We start from the raw sequence: 13,039 nt of genomic DNA on the forward strand, positions 1-13,039 counted from the left end.
ACCCCTCTGGGGACAGAAAGGGGCTGATGACAAGGGGAGTGCTGTCTAGCTGCTCAGTGGGATTCATGTGAAGGGATTAAATTTAGGAGGTAAGGGGGTGCTGCCTAGACAGTGGCAGAGGATTTATTTTTCAGTCACTCGCCAACTGTGGCCTTGAGAAAGCAGCCAGGCCATCTGATCATCGCCTTGTGGAAAAAGGCAGAGAGAGAGGAGTTGAGGCTACGAGAGAGTCCCCTTTTTCCACCCCAGTTCATACATCCTACCCTAGATCCTGGCTGATGTCAACTCAGCCCACCTCTATGGAGCTCCGGCTAGGTGCCAAGTGCGGTGTCCCTGTATGGGGCGGCTTGCAGTCTGGCAGGACACAAGAGTCAAGAGATCATTACAGCTGTGATGAACACTAGAAAGAGGAAGCGCAGAGAGCCGTGGGGGAACAGGGAGGGCTTTCTGGAGGAGGCTGCATAGACTCTCTGCCAGCTACTGGTGCTTGGTTGGGGCAGGCGGTGAAGGGCTGTGTGCTGGGGAGCCAATGCTCTCTTATGCCAGACTCCAGTGCCCAGGCCTCTTATGCCAGCCTCCTGTCCCCAAGAAGCCCCAGGCCCTTATCAGTGCTTCCTTGGGCTACCTGACCTCCCCTTGGGCTGCCCAGCTGCTGGGGCTGGGGAGTGAGCAAGGGCAGTGAGAGTGAGGCCTGCCTGAGAGTGGAGGCTACTGACCTCCTGGGCAGGACCTCCTTCCCAGAAGCAGAAGCAGAGCTCCCTTTGGGGGAGAAACCCCCTCAGTTTCTACTGTAATAAAGAAGGGGCCTGAGCTCTTGCTGGAGCCTCTAATGACGGGGTTGAGGTGTAATGAATATCTGTGTACTCATAAAACAGGCTAATGATGGCCCTTGGCCCTCATTTCATGGACACCTTTCATCCTTACTTGTTCCCAAACCAGAAGGGACCATCCTGGGGGCTGAGCCAGGAGCCTGATGGCAGCCCCAGACCACAGCTGTTTGGAGTGGGGGCTAAATGGTTCCTGAGCCTGAAGCCCCTCCGGAGCTGCCTTTTCCTCCTCCATCCCTTATCTGGTTGAGACAAACTGAGGAATTTAGGTCAATGGCTGACAACAACCAGCCTTAGGAAATGGGCAGGGGACAGGGAGGGAGGAAGTGCATCCACCCTGATTCTTAAGAGTGTCAACACTTGTCACACATGGAGGCCAGAAAGAGCATTCAGCACCTGCCGGCAGCACCACGCCCCTTTCCTCTGCCCAGGTACTGATAGGAGCTCCCTGAATCATCCCAGTTGCAATTCCAACACCTGAGCAGAACTAGACTCCGTGGAGGGTGGGGCTGGCCCGCTGAATCACCAGTAACACCTGTGTTTTGCTTGGGAGGTCTCCCTGCTCACTCGGGGACCAGCCAAGCCTGACCCTGTTTGGCTTCTCGGAGCTTGGTGAGATCACAGCCTGGGGGTTGTGGCTGCAGGCCAGTGTGACCTGCTGTGCAGGGAGTATTTTTAAAGAGATACTTGCCCTGTGTTCCCAGGATCAGCTCCCTGAGAGACTCAAGTTGTTCTTTGAATTCTGCCTCCCTCTCCCAATTTGATTATAGACATTGGTCAGGGGAACATAAAATCACTTGGGATAAAGTGTGTAGTGGAAATTAACATGCAATCTTCTTGCCATAGACAAGCCCCTGGGGGATGCCCAGGGAGTCTTGGTGACTGGTAGCACCTGAGGGAGGTGGGATGGGCAGAATCAGACTCCCTAATCCCCTTGAGGATGCAGAGATAGACCCACCTGTTTTCCCCCGAGTTCTAGAACTGCCTAACTGTGGTCTTCCGGTCAGAGCCTGGACAGGAGCCACAGGCCACCATGACAGGATCTGCCGGTGGAAAAAGACTCATGTATGAGTCAGCCTGCAGCCTCGGTTCCCAGCCAGATGCGGGCCCAGCCCTGCCTCCAGGCCATCTGCCGAAAATTGGGGTCAGTGGAGGGCAGAGGAGCCCAAGCATGCAGGTTCCTCGTGCCCCTAACCAAGCTCCCCTTTTCATGTCCTCTCTTCTTGCAGACATCGCCTTCTTACAATGCAGAACAGACGATGCACTGTCTCAGGTCACTCTTAGCCTCCTACGGGGGCATGACAGAAGGAGAGGAACATTTAGAGAGGCACAGCTCCTACATCCTTGGATGGGGAGAGTGGGGAGCAAACAGGCCAGGTGAGTCACTTGGGGGTTGGGCCATGGTTGTTAGACAGTAACAGCAGTCCTGGACCCGTATCCAGCACTCTCCACTCTAGGGGTTTCAGGCCCTTGTGCACTGCTGTATCACTTAATCCTCCTTCACCAGGAGGCAGAGAGGGTAGCGTTTGCAGATGGGGACACAAGCTCTGGAGAGGTTAATGACTTGCCCGAGATGGGAGTTCCAATCGGCAGCAGATCAGCAAATGGAATGCGGGTGTCCTGGCCCGTGATCCAAGTCTCCTGATTCATAGTCTAATGTTCTTTTGTCTACACCTCAGAACAAAGAGGGGCTGTGTTCAGAAAATTGATTCTGAAGGGAAGGGAATATTTTTTTCCCTTTGCTGGAATTTCTCTGGAGATTTCGGACTTGCTCAAGTTGGATGGAAAAGCCCGTGTAGATCTTCCCAGCTCTCTCCTGGGTTATGCCCGGGCCTGGGGGCAGAAAGCTTTTGAGACAGGGACAGGCCACATTCTCCAGTGCCCTCTCGACTTAGGGGACCCTGTGCACTGTGGTGGGGAGGTGTCACTGAGAGTGGTGTGATGAGTCACCATGTCCCCAGCCTTGGGTCCCGCAGAGGATTGGGGGAGTGAGCCCTGCAGGGATGTGGGGTAGCCCTGGTGATTCAGGGCAGGGGCAGAGGCTGGGGCCCCATGGCTAAAAGTTTCACGGATCCCAGGCTGAGACCTCCAGAGCCTCTGTCTAGCTCAACTGAGAAGAGTTGATGAAGTTCCTTGTGAGCTTGGCTCATGGATGATCTCAGTCTCAAGTGTACTACTCTGATTCTCTTTATCTTTCCAATCCAGTTCACACTTCTTTCCTCTGTGAAGCCTTCCTTCTCCCAGCATTCCCTCCTCTCACCCTACTGTGTTGTGGCCACCACTCTGCCTGGGACTACAGCCATTTGTCCTTCTGCCTCTCCTCTGCCTGGGACTACAGCCATTTGTCCTTCTGCCTCTCCTCTGCCTGAGAGCAAGGTGAGAGGATCCCGTTCCTGTTCTCCATCTCCTGCCCGTAAGACAGGAGGAAGACACACAGGATGTATTTGGGGAACAAGGGGAGGAACTCACATCCCGAGAGCCTGCCTTACCCATAAGCTCTCCCTCTGCCACAACAGCCCGCGAGGCAGGAAACTGAGGCTCAGGGAGGCAGCGCCTTGTCTAAGTCATTAGGTGGCGGAACTGGAATTTAACTCAAGTATTTCTGACTTCATAGGTGAAGCTCTTTGCCAAGGTCAATGATGCTGCTCAAATGTTTGCTTAGAAAAATATGGGAGAAAGTGACAAATGGACTGCTCATGTGTCTGTGGAATTGAACCAAAGTATTGTCCCCTGGTCTGAAAAATGCACCCATCTCGTGGCAGGAGAAGCCTTTTCATATTACGATATTCAACTTCCTTCCTTTTTTTTTCCCCTGCAAGAGACATTTTTGCTGAAGTACATGTGAAAAGGACCACAGGGTCCTCCCTGTTAGATCTGCCCCAGGCCCAGTGGAACAGAGCAAGGAATGTCTCTCTGTGAATCCAGGTGCTGAGGTGTGGAGGCCCCTCTGGGGGTAGAGAGAGGTCTGGGTACAAGGGCTGATCAATTTGGAAGCAGGTTGGGCACTTTGGGTCTGGAAAGCCACCAGGTGTTGTCTCTTTGGCCCCTGGCTGGTTGCGGTGTCTGTGATTCTGGGCTCTGGTCCTTCTGGACTAGGATGGAGGGTGCGGTGGGGAGAGTGTTAGTCTCCTCGCGTTTGGTCAGATCTCAGCCAGAGAAGAAAGCCAGAGCTGTGTCCTCTCTCCTTCCCTTCACTGCCTTCCCCTTCTCTCCGATTCCAGCCTCCCTGTCCTCTCTCCTCTCTCCCGCCTCTCCCCCTCCCCTCCTTTGTTCCGCCCTCTCCTCCTCTCCTCCCTCCTCTCTCTCCTCCTCTCCTCCCTCCTCTCTCTCCTCCTCTCCTCCCTCCTCTCTCTCCTCCTCTCCTCCCTCCTCTCTTCCCTCTTTCCTTCACAGAGGACCTCAGCCTTCCATCAGAGAACAGATTTCTTCTGACCATTCGATCCCCAATCTGCCTCCCTCCAGATCGGTGCTGTCCAGTGCGACATTCTGTGACGGTGGAGTTGTCCTCTCTTTGTGTTGTACTATAGAGTAGCTGCCAGCTGCCTGTGGTCATCAAAGTTCGGAGGAATGGAGTTGTAAAAAGAATTATTTGACTCTCGTTCTGTCACCCAGGCTAGAGTGCAGTGGCATAATTACGGCTCAAGTGATCTTCCCATGTCAGCCTCCCAAGCAGCTGGGACTATGGGCATGTACCACCACACCCAGCTAATTTTTATAATTTTTAAATTTTTTTAGAGACGGGGGTCTCACCACGTTGCCCAGGCTGGTCTTTAACTCCTAGGTGATCCTCCTGCCCTGGCCTCCCAAAGTACTGGGATTATAGGCATGAGCTACCATACCTGGAATTATTTATTAATTTTGTACTAATTGTGGGCTACCACAAGTGAAATTATTTAATTTGAATTAATTTAAATTGAAATAGCCACATGCACTTAGTGACTACTATAGTGGACATCAGAGCTGTGGGTGATAATAAGTGCTGGATTCCTGGGAAGTCCCTGGGGGCGCCCCCACCCTTGTTCAGGCTCTGTCCCTTCCTCAAGTGCCACTGTGTAGATCCAGGGTCTCTGCTGTGCCCAGCCTCCTGTACAGCACCCGAGAGAGGCCACAGACGACTGGGTTCTGGACTTGAACCTGGGTGACCTTGGGCAAGTCACCTGATCTGTGGGTCTCTGTGGCCTCTTCAGTAAAATAATGAAGATGATTTATTGCAAGCCTCAAGGTTTGTGTTTCTTTGGGCAGGAGCCTACCGTGATCAGAGCTGGGGGAGCCAGTGTGAGCAGCAGGGTGAGTGGGGTGTGCATGGGTGTGCACGCTCAGGGGGGTGGGGGGCTTGAGGGGTGGCAGGGGGACCCTAGGGGATGTTGCTTTTCAGCCTGGCGCTGCCTCGCTGAGTAGCCTGAGACTAGGAAAAGGCTTAAAGAATTCACAGTGGGAAGGCTGCAGCCTGACTCTGCTCCTGGCCGGCGTTTGCCCGCTGCCTGGCCCTGGCTGTTCCAACGATGGACTTCCTTCCTCTTTGGCCATAAAAGTCTCCCGGAAAGCCTTCCCACAGAGGCCCCAGGGGCTTTCTCAGGGAATGTGTGAGTGTGTGCTCACACAAGCACTGTGGAGCAGGAGCCCAGGGCCGCGTGCAGGCTCTCCCACAGAGCTGTGGGTCCTGGCGCTGGAGGAGAGGTTCGTCCCAGCCTGGGTGGAGAGCGGAGGAAAGGCTGGCCCTTGCCTGGACTTGGGCCCTGGCTTATGCAATGCTCAGACTCTTAGTCAACTTCAGCAACTGGGGCACATCCACACGCATGTGCACACACATGCAGGCACACACCCGGGCAGGGAGGTGTGAGGAAGGGAGACCAATGAGCCTGTGCCAAGCTCTGCTTACAGATCTCCCCAGATCTGGAGAGAAAAGGGGAGCCCTTCTCCAAGAGGGGGCTGCGCTCAGGCTGCTAGGGTATGATGATGGCTCCAAGCCTATGGCTGAGGTTGGATGGACCATTGAGAGGAGCCCTCCAGGGTGAGGGGACAGAAGCCCATCAGTCCGTATTGATGGAATGTGGCTACAGTGTGGAGAGAAGAAGATACTTTCTCTTCCTGCCCCAGAAGGTACCCAAGCCTCCGGGATGCTGGGTCACAGAACCCGCCTGGCAGAGAGTTGCATCAGAGCGAAACTGCATGCTAGATGCCTGAGGGGAGAGGGCACTGAGGACTTGTGATCCTAATTTCCCAACCTTCAGCTGCTCAGGGTCAAGTCCTTAGGCTCCACTTGCTCTTCTCCCCTCCCCAGCATTCTTCTGTACTAGGTTGCACATGATGAGGGTGGTCTGGGGGGAGAACAAGGAGGGGGTGTGACTCAGAGTTCACCCGGCTGTCAGCAGCCCTGAGTCAGAGGGAGGGTGGGGAGGTGGGTGGAACAGCTTTTGGTAGTCTTGGGGTTCCCTATAAGCAAGAGCATCCCAGAAAAATAGAAGAGAGCCCCCCAGAAGCTACGAGGCTCCCACATGCAGGGTAGGCCTTTTCTCGGCCACCACTACACACCCCAGGAGAACAGGAGAGGCCTCCACGAGTCCTGGATGATTTAGGTGGGGACTTGCCTGGGGGAAGGGTGTTGGCCCAGAGGACCCCTTGGGTACCTCTGAACTCTGGGATTCTGCAGAGAGGCCTCACCACATCAATGCTTTTTGCTCTGTGTACCCAGATGGGTCTGTGGAGAATTTGGGGGGTTCCACTGCTGGGACTGGGGAGATGACAATCTGGGGTCAGGGGACTGAGGTGGGTGTGGGATGTGCGAACAGGAGGGGTGTCCCATAGCACCAGTGGAGTTTCTGCATCTGCTTCAGGGCTCTTGTTTTCCTGGAAGTAGGAAGGAGAGTGGGGATGGCTGGAAAGTTCTGAAAATTGCTTTTTGCTTATGTATGGTCTTGGCAAAGAAGCTGTGGGGTGTGTTCCTTCTTTATCATAGCTGGCAGCCCTGACTTCCCATAATACAATGATTGGGAGGCTGAGGCCTGGTTACTTGGTGCTTCCTCCACGTGTCTCTGTAGACCTCTCTGCAGCTCTTCTTGTTTTAGCTCCGTAGGCAAGACATCCCATTGATGTAATGTCAGCCTAGGAGTACAACTGTCTTCCCGGGCTCACGGCCTCCACCTACCCAGCTAGAGCTGGAGAGCCATGCCCTCCCCAGGCCCTGCATCTCCTCCCTCCCTGGTCAGGGGTGTCACCAGCAAGGGCACGGCCACCAAACACAGCCTGTGGATCAGCTCTCTGAGATGGCCCTCGTTTGCTCACTGTCTGAACAGAGCATTTCCTTTCCTTCCCTTCCTGTGAGCAGATTCCCCATCCAGGTGGGTAGCTGTGGCCAGCTATGCAGGCACCAATGAGCTGCAAGGGAGGTCAGCCACCCTTTAGCCAGGTCCACCCCCTGCCTTTTACAGAGGAGCAAATTCAGGGCCACGGCATCCATAGGACCAGTCATGGGCAGCAGTGTGGATCTACAACCCACCTCTCCTGATTCTCAGTTTGTCATTCTTTTTTTTTTTTGAGATGGAGTTTCGCTCTTGTTGCCCAGCCTGGAATGCAATGGCACGATGTTGTCTCACTGGAACCTCTGCCTCCTAGGTTCAAGCGATTCTCCTGCCTCAGCCTCCTAGGTAGCTGGGATTACAGGCATGTGCCACCATGCTGGGCTAATTTTGTATTTTTAGTAAAGACGGGGTTTCTCCGTGTTGGTCAGGTTGGTCTTGAACTCCCGACCTCATGTGATCCGCCTGCCTCGGCCTCCCAAAGTGCTGGGATTACAGGCGTGAGCCACCGCACCCAGTCTTTCTTTCTTTTTTGAGACTGAGTCTCGCTCCATTGCCCAGGCTGGAGTGCAGTGGTGTGATCTTGGCTCACTGCAACCTCCACCTCGCGGGTTCAAGCAATTCTCCTGCCTCAGCCTCCTGAGTAGCTGGGATTACAGGCGCCTGCCACCACGCCCAGCTAATTTTTGTATTTTTAGTAGAGACGGGGTTTCACGACTTTGGTCAGGCTGGTCTCAAACCCCTGACCTTGTGATCCACCTGCTGTGGCCTCCCAAAGTGCTGGGATTACAGGCGTGAGCCACCGCGCCCAGCCAGTTTGTGATTCTTTATGATACATTAATGCTTTCATTTTCCTAGGGGCTTGGATGTGCATGGGGCTGGAATTGGAAAAAATTTATCTGGGCAGAATTTTTTCCTCTTCCAAAATCAAGGTGGCTGGTTCTGGGCACATGGCTGGTGCTTTTTAGGTACTTGTTGATCTGCCCGTTGGGGTAACTCCTGTTTCACCTTCTATGGGAAGGAAGGGAATATCCCGTGGGAGTTTGTTTTTTTTCCTTGACTATTCTCATCCTTGTGATTGCATTCTGGCTGGGCAGTTAGAAAGGAGGGGGTCAGATGGGCCACTTCCCCATCCCTAGGGTCAAGCTTCACTCTCTCTCAGCTCCCCCTCGGAACTAAGACCTGAGCAAAGGGGTCAGTCTGTACAGTGCAGCCACCCTGACTGACTGTTAGAGAAATAAACAAGATGTTATTGTGCCGAGGGGAGAAGAGTTACATCAAAAGTATCTCAGAGAGGAAGAAAGCCAAATTTCTTTTTATATGAGATGCATGGATAGGGGGAGAGAGAGAGAAAAAAATGCCTGGGTAATTAACTTAATAGGTTTCTTAAAGAATGCCCTTGTGAGTGATGTTCAACACATTCAAGTGTTGACAAGAAGGCATTGAACTTGACGCCCACGCAGCGGGCAGAAGCACGCTCTCGGCTCCAACACACCTTCTTTGTCTGAAACTTGTGGTAAGACTCAGTGCTGGGTTGTGAAATCTGTCCCAGGGAATCCGTGCTGCAGGAGCTCCAAGGTCAAGCCCCGTGCTTCTGGATAGGGTTGGGGCTGGCAAGGGTGACCACTCGGAACTAAGATCCCACAAGTAGGAGAGCAGAGGAAGAGGCCCTCAAGTCAGACACCTAGAGATGCTGCCATGCCTGGGAGAGACCTGTGAGCTCTAGGGCTCCCAAGACAACCTGCCACTCTTGGGGGTGGTCGGAACAAACCTCTGCTTCTTCCCTGCAAATCCTGGTTGCCTTGGGAAACTTGGGTCTGATGTCCAGGAACACGTGTGAGACCCTAGGTCTTCCCTATCTTGATGAACTAAGGGAGGAATCTAGGTGAATGTATCAATGTGGATTTTCCCTTTCTCCTAAATCGGCGGTAGATAGAGAGGCCCCAAATCATTGCTGGGCTGCTGAAACAGGAGGCTTTGACTTGGATAAGGAGGAGTGTGTCTGTGTGTGTGTGTGTCTCTGTGTGTGTGTGTGTGTGTGTGTTGTGCGTCTATATATTTGTATTTACAGAACATTTTGGGTTGCTCTTGATTGAAACCACAAGAAGCATAAATCACTGTTCCTAAAACAAAGCAGTCTCCTCTGCCAGGCAGCCTGCCTCAGAGGCCCCAGATGTGGATGGGGCCCTTGGCCTCTGCCTGTTGCTGGCAGATCAGCCTGCCTTCCCATTGTCAGTCACCCACTCTTCTCATCACCAGCCACCCACTCAACCATCCTCTCTTTCTTTTTGTTTCTTTTTTGAGGCAGGGTCTCATTTTGGCACTGAGGCTGGAATGCAGTGGTTTGATCATAGCGCACTGCAGCCTTGGCCTGCTGAGCTCAGGCAATCCTCCCACCTCAGCCTCCCGAGTAGCTAGGACTACAGGCACACACCACCATGCCTGGCTAATTTTTTAAAAAAGTTTTATATTTTATAGAGTTGGAGTCTTGCTGTTTCCCAGGTTGGTCTCGAACTCCTGGCCTCAAGCAGTCCTCCCACCTTGGCCTCCCAAAGTGCTGGGATCACAGGCGTGAGCCACCCTGTCTGGTCCCATCCTCCCTGTCTGTTACATTAGGCTCAGGCTTATCAGGAGATGGGGGTTTTCAGGCTGGGACCTGAATCTCAGGGTCTCTGTCACAACCATAGTGGCCAGATTTGTAAAATGGAAAAAAAGGTGACATGAATGCCTTTGTGAAAGAACTTCTCTTTCTTAGATACTTTACCAAATAAAGCAAACTAAGTCTACGGTTGCCTGGCCATAGACCCTGTGGAAGCTCACTTTAAGGGAGCAATCCAAAAGGCCCAAATCCACACCCTTGGTTAACGGGTTTCCAGCCTGGGAGAAGGACCCGCACTGCCTCTCACCCAAAGTCATATACCAAGACTGTGTGTGTCTGTGTATGCCATGGGGAGAGTGGGGTGAACTAGAAATGCTCCTCATTTACAATCAGTCATCATGGAAGGGAATCGCCTCTTGCAACCAGAAAGTCTGGGCTAGCTCTCTGCTCCTGTTATTGGCCCCAGCCCTTGTTCTGGGGGCTCATTTCTGCCTGCAGCAGCGGTTCCCACCAAGGCAATGCCATTATTCTGGAGAGGCAGGATTCCAGAATTTGCATAAACTCCTAGGGCATTTCTGTTTCTAGGAAAAGGGAAGAGGTCGTCATCTTTCTGCCTAACTCCCCATGCATTAGGACATGATAGTCAAGAAAAGGCTGTGGGCTTAGCTGGGGATGCCCGTTAATTTTACAGTCCAATTTCTCCTTCCTTCACCACCCCATCCCTTCTCCAGGCTGGAGATGTATTCCTGCTATGTCTCCTCTTTTCCCCATTGCCCAAGTTGAGTTTCCTAAGGGCAAATGGAGCGGGTTAATCAGATTCCTCACTTGCCTGTTTGGCCCAGGTGTGTGGTCAGGGAAGTATCCTGGTAGCTTAGTTCAGCGCACATTTATCGAGTGCCTACCAGGTGCAGAGACAGGGCTGGGTACTACAGAGGATACAAAAATTAATAGTCTCACTATTAATAATTCCTGCCTTTAAGGAGTGTTCATTCCATGGGAACCACACAGCTGCCTGCACCATCCCTATATTCTTAGAGAATAGATGCTCCCTGCTCAGGAGTCAGGAGGGAGCTGTGAGCATCCCAGAGACAAGCAGGTTTCCAGAAACTATCTCTCAGTAATGCAGAACCCACCTTCCAGCATCGAAACTGGGGGCCGCATGAACTTTGACAAGGAGACAACAATCAAGGTGGGACAGATTTGTGCCTCAAACTCTCTTGAAAATATAATTTTCTTCCCTTGGATATATCTGGCTCGAGTGAAGCAGCCTTCTTTTAATCTTGACAAAATAATGAAATCAGATCAGTGATATTGGTGTGTTTCATGTGGACACATGATGCTGGGAGAACTTCAGAGCTAGGCAGCTCCCACAACTGCCAAGAGACTGAAGTTGAACTTCAAGGCAGAGTCCTCCAGAGTGGCTTAGGCAAAGTCTCCACCTTGTTGAAGCCCTTCCTGGGCCACCACTCCTTGTGGAGGAGAGGGGAGGGTGGGAGCCAGGGTCTGGGGCTTTGCCGGGCTGGTGGCCGCCTCAGCATTGGCTTTGGGATGAATCTCAGGACCAGACTTCCCCGCCCTTGTGTGGGAGGAGTGAGGGGCTGGAGCTGGGAGGCAGGAAGTGAGCGCAGATGGGCTACCGCCTGGACAGCTGTGCGGGGAACAGAGCACATCTGTCTGGGTGTGAGTGGGGCCCCTCCCCGCAACCTCTGCTGATTCTACATGTTTGATAGGGTGTGGGCTGAGGGTGTGGGCTGAGGGTCCCAAATGGGGAAGAAGATGGGAAAGTCTGACTATAGAGCAGGAACGAGGGTTGCTGATGGGGTATGTTCAGATGGAGGGAGAGGAGGGTTGAAGAGAAAGTGGAAAATGGAAGCAAACAGATCAAATTTTATCTTTCTCAGGATGGGCTCTGGGCTTTCAGTGGCTCTCCAAGCCCCAGGGTCTGATGTCTGTTCCTCTGGGAAGCTGCCCTAGACCCCCGGCCGCCCCACCCACAGGGTGCTCCCTCCTGGTGCTTCCAGTATCTTACATCGTAGTTGTGAAAGTCCCTGGGATAACTGCTCATTTTTCTACCTTACTTACTGGACTGCAGGTGTATTAAGATCAGAGACCTTGTCTCTGTGACTGAATCCTCACTCTGTAGACGTGTGTTGAGTGAATGAATGATTTTATGACCTTAACCAACACAAATTTTTCTATTTAATTCCTTAATTTTTCTCTAATTGGCTTTAAAAATTGCTAGGAAAGCTTATCCCAAGTAGATGCCCGGGAGATCTTTGGGAGTTAGAAGCTGGAGTAGATTTCTCATCAGAAATTTGCCAGCAGGCCTGGGAGTGAGTGAGCCTTTTGCTCTTTTCAGGGAGCAACGCAGAGAGGAAAGGCTCATTCTAGAAACTGCACACCCTGACTTGGCTTCATGGCCATTTGTGTGGCCTCCTTGGGGCGGTTGGTCTCCCTCCACATGAAGCTGTCATCTGCCTGATATTGAGCCAGCTAGGCAGGGAGTATGGATCACACAGACCTCTGCAGGCTCAGGAGGTGGATAATTTCCCCACATCTCTCCCCTCCCTCACCTCTCTCTGGTTTTCACAGTGCAATGAAAGGATGTGGGAGTTTGAGACCCATCTCTGCTGTGTGGCCCTGGGTGAGTCAGTTCTCCTCTTTGGGCCTCAGTGTTCTCATCTATAGAATGGGAGGGCTGGACTGAGACTCCTTCCGGCTCTTAACTACTGTGAATCTGGTAGGCTAATGAGGAGGGAATATGGCCTTTGGTGGTTATTACTGTCTCCTGAGAGCCTGGGCTGGGGCTTTCCCTTAACTTAGGTGTGGGAAAGGGGGGAAGGGCCCAAGAGGCCATTATTCCACTCCCGGGTTTCGAAACCACTCCTGAGTTCACCTGCTGCTATAACGGTGACTCTTCTTGGATGATTTAGTTGAGTCTTGCCTGGAGTCCAAAGATCTGCTTGAGTGATTCTTAAATGTTTCTCAAGCTTCTACTCCTGGCTTTCTATTATCTAGCGGAGTGTAACAGAAATGCCAATAGGCAGGAAGGAAGAGCTGAAGTTCCCAGGGCTTTGGGCCAAAATCGTATACTCATTTCTCTCCCTCTTTTTTTTTTTTTTGAGACGGAGTCATGCTCTGTCACCCAGGCTGCCATGCGGTGGTGTGATCTCGGCTCATTGCAACCTCTGCTTTCCGGGTTCAAGCGATTCTCCTGCCTCAGCCTCCTGAGTAGCTGGGATTACAGGTGCCCGCCACCACACTCAGCTAATTTTTGTATTTTTAGTAGAGATGGGGTTCCACCATGTTGGCCAGTC

General features: G+C 52.5%; 1 protein-coding gene across 2 annotated transcripts in view; it reads right to left on the reverse strand.

The window, feature by feature from the left end:
* PEBP4 (phosphatidylethanolamine binding protein 4) overlaps positions 1-13,039 on the reverse strand; it is a 228,327-nt gene that overhangs the window by 29,488 nt on the left and 185,800 nt on the right. The gene's annotated exons all lie outside the window — the stretch shown is intronic.

The sequence above is a fragment of the Pan troglodytes genome, chromosome 7 (assembly GCF_028858775.2).
Source record: "Pan troglodytes isolate AG18354 chromosome 7, NHGRI_mPanTro3-v2.0_pri, whole genome shotgun sequence".
Classification (NCBI taxonomy): domain Eukaryota; kingdom Metazoa; phylum Chordata; class Mammalia; order Primates; family Hominidae; genus Pan; species Pan troglodytes.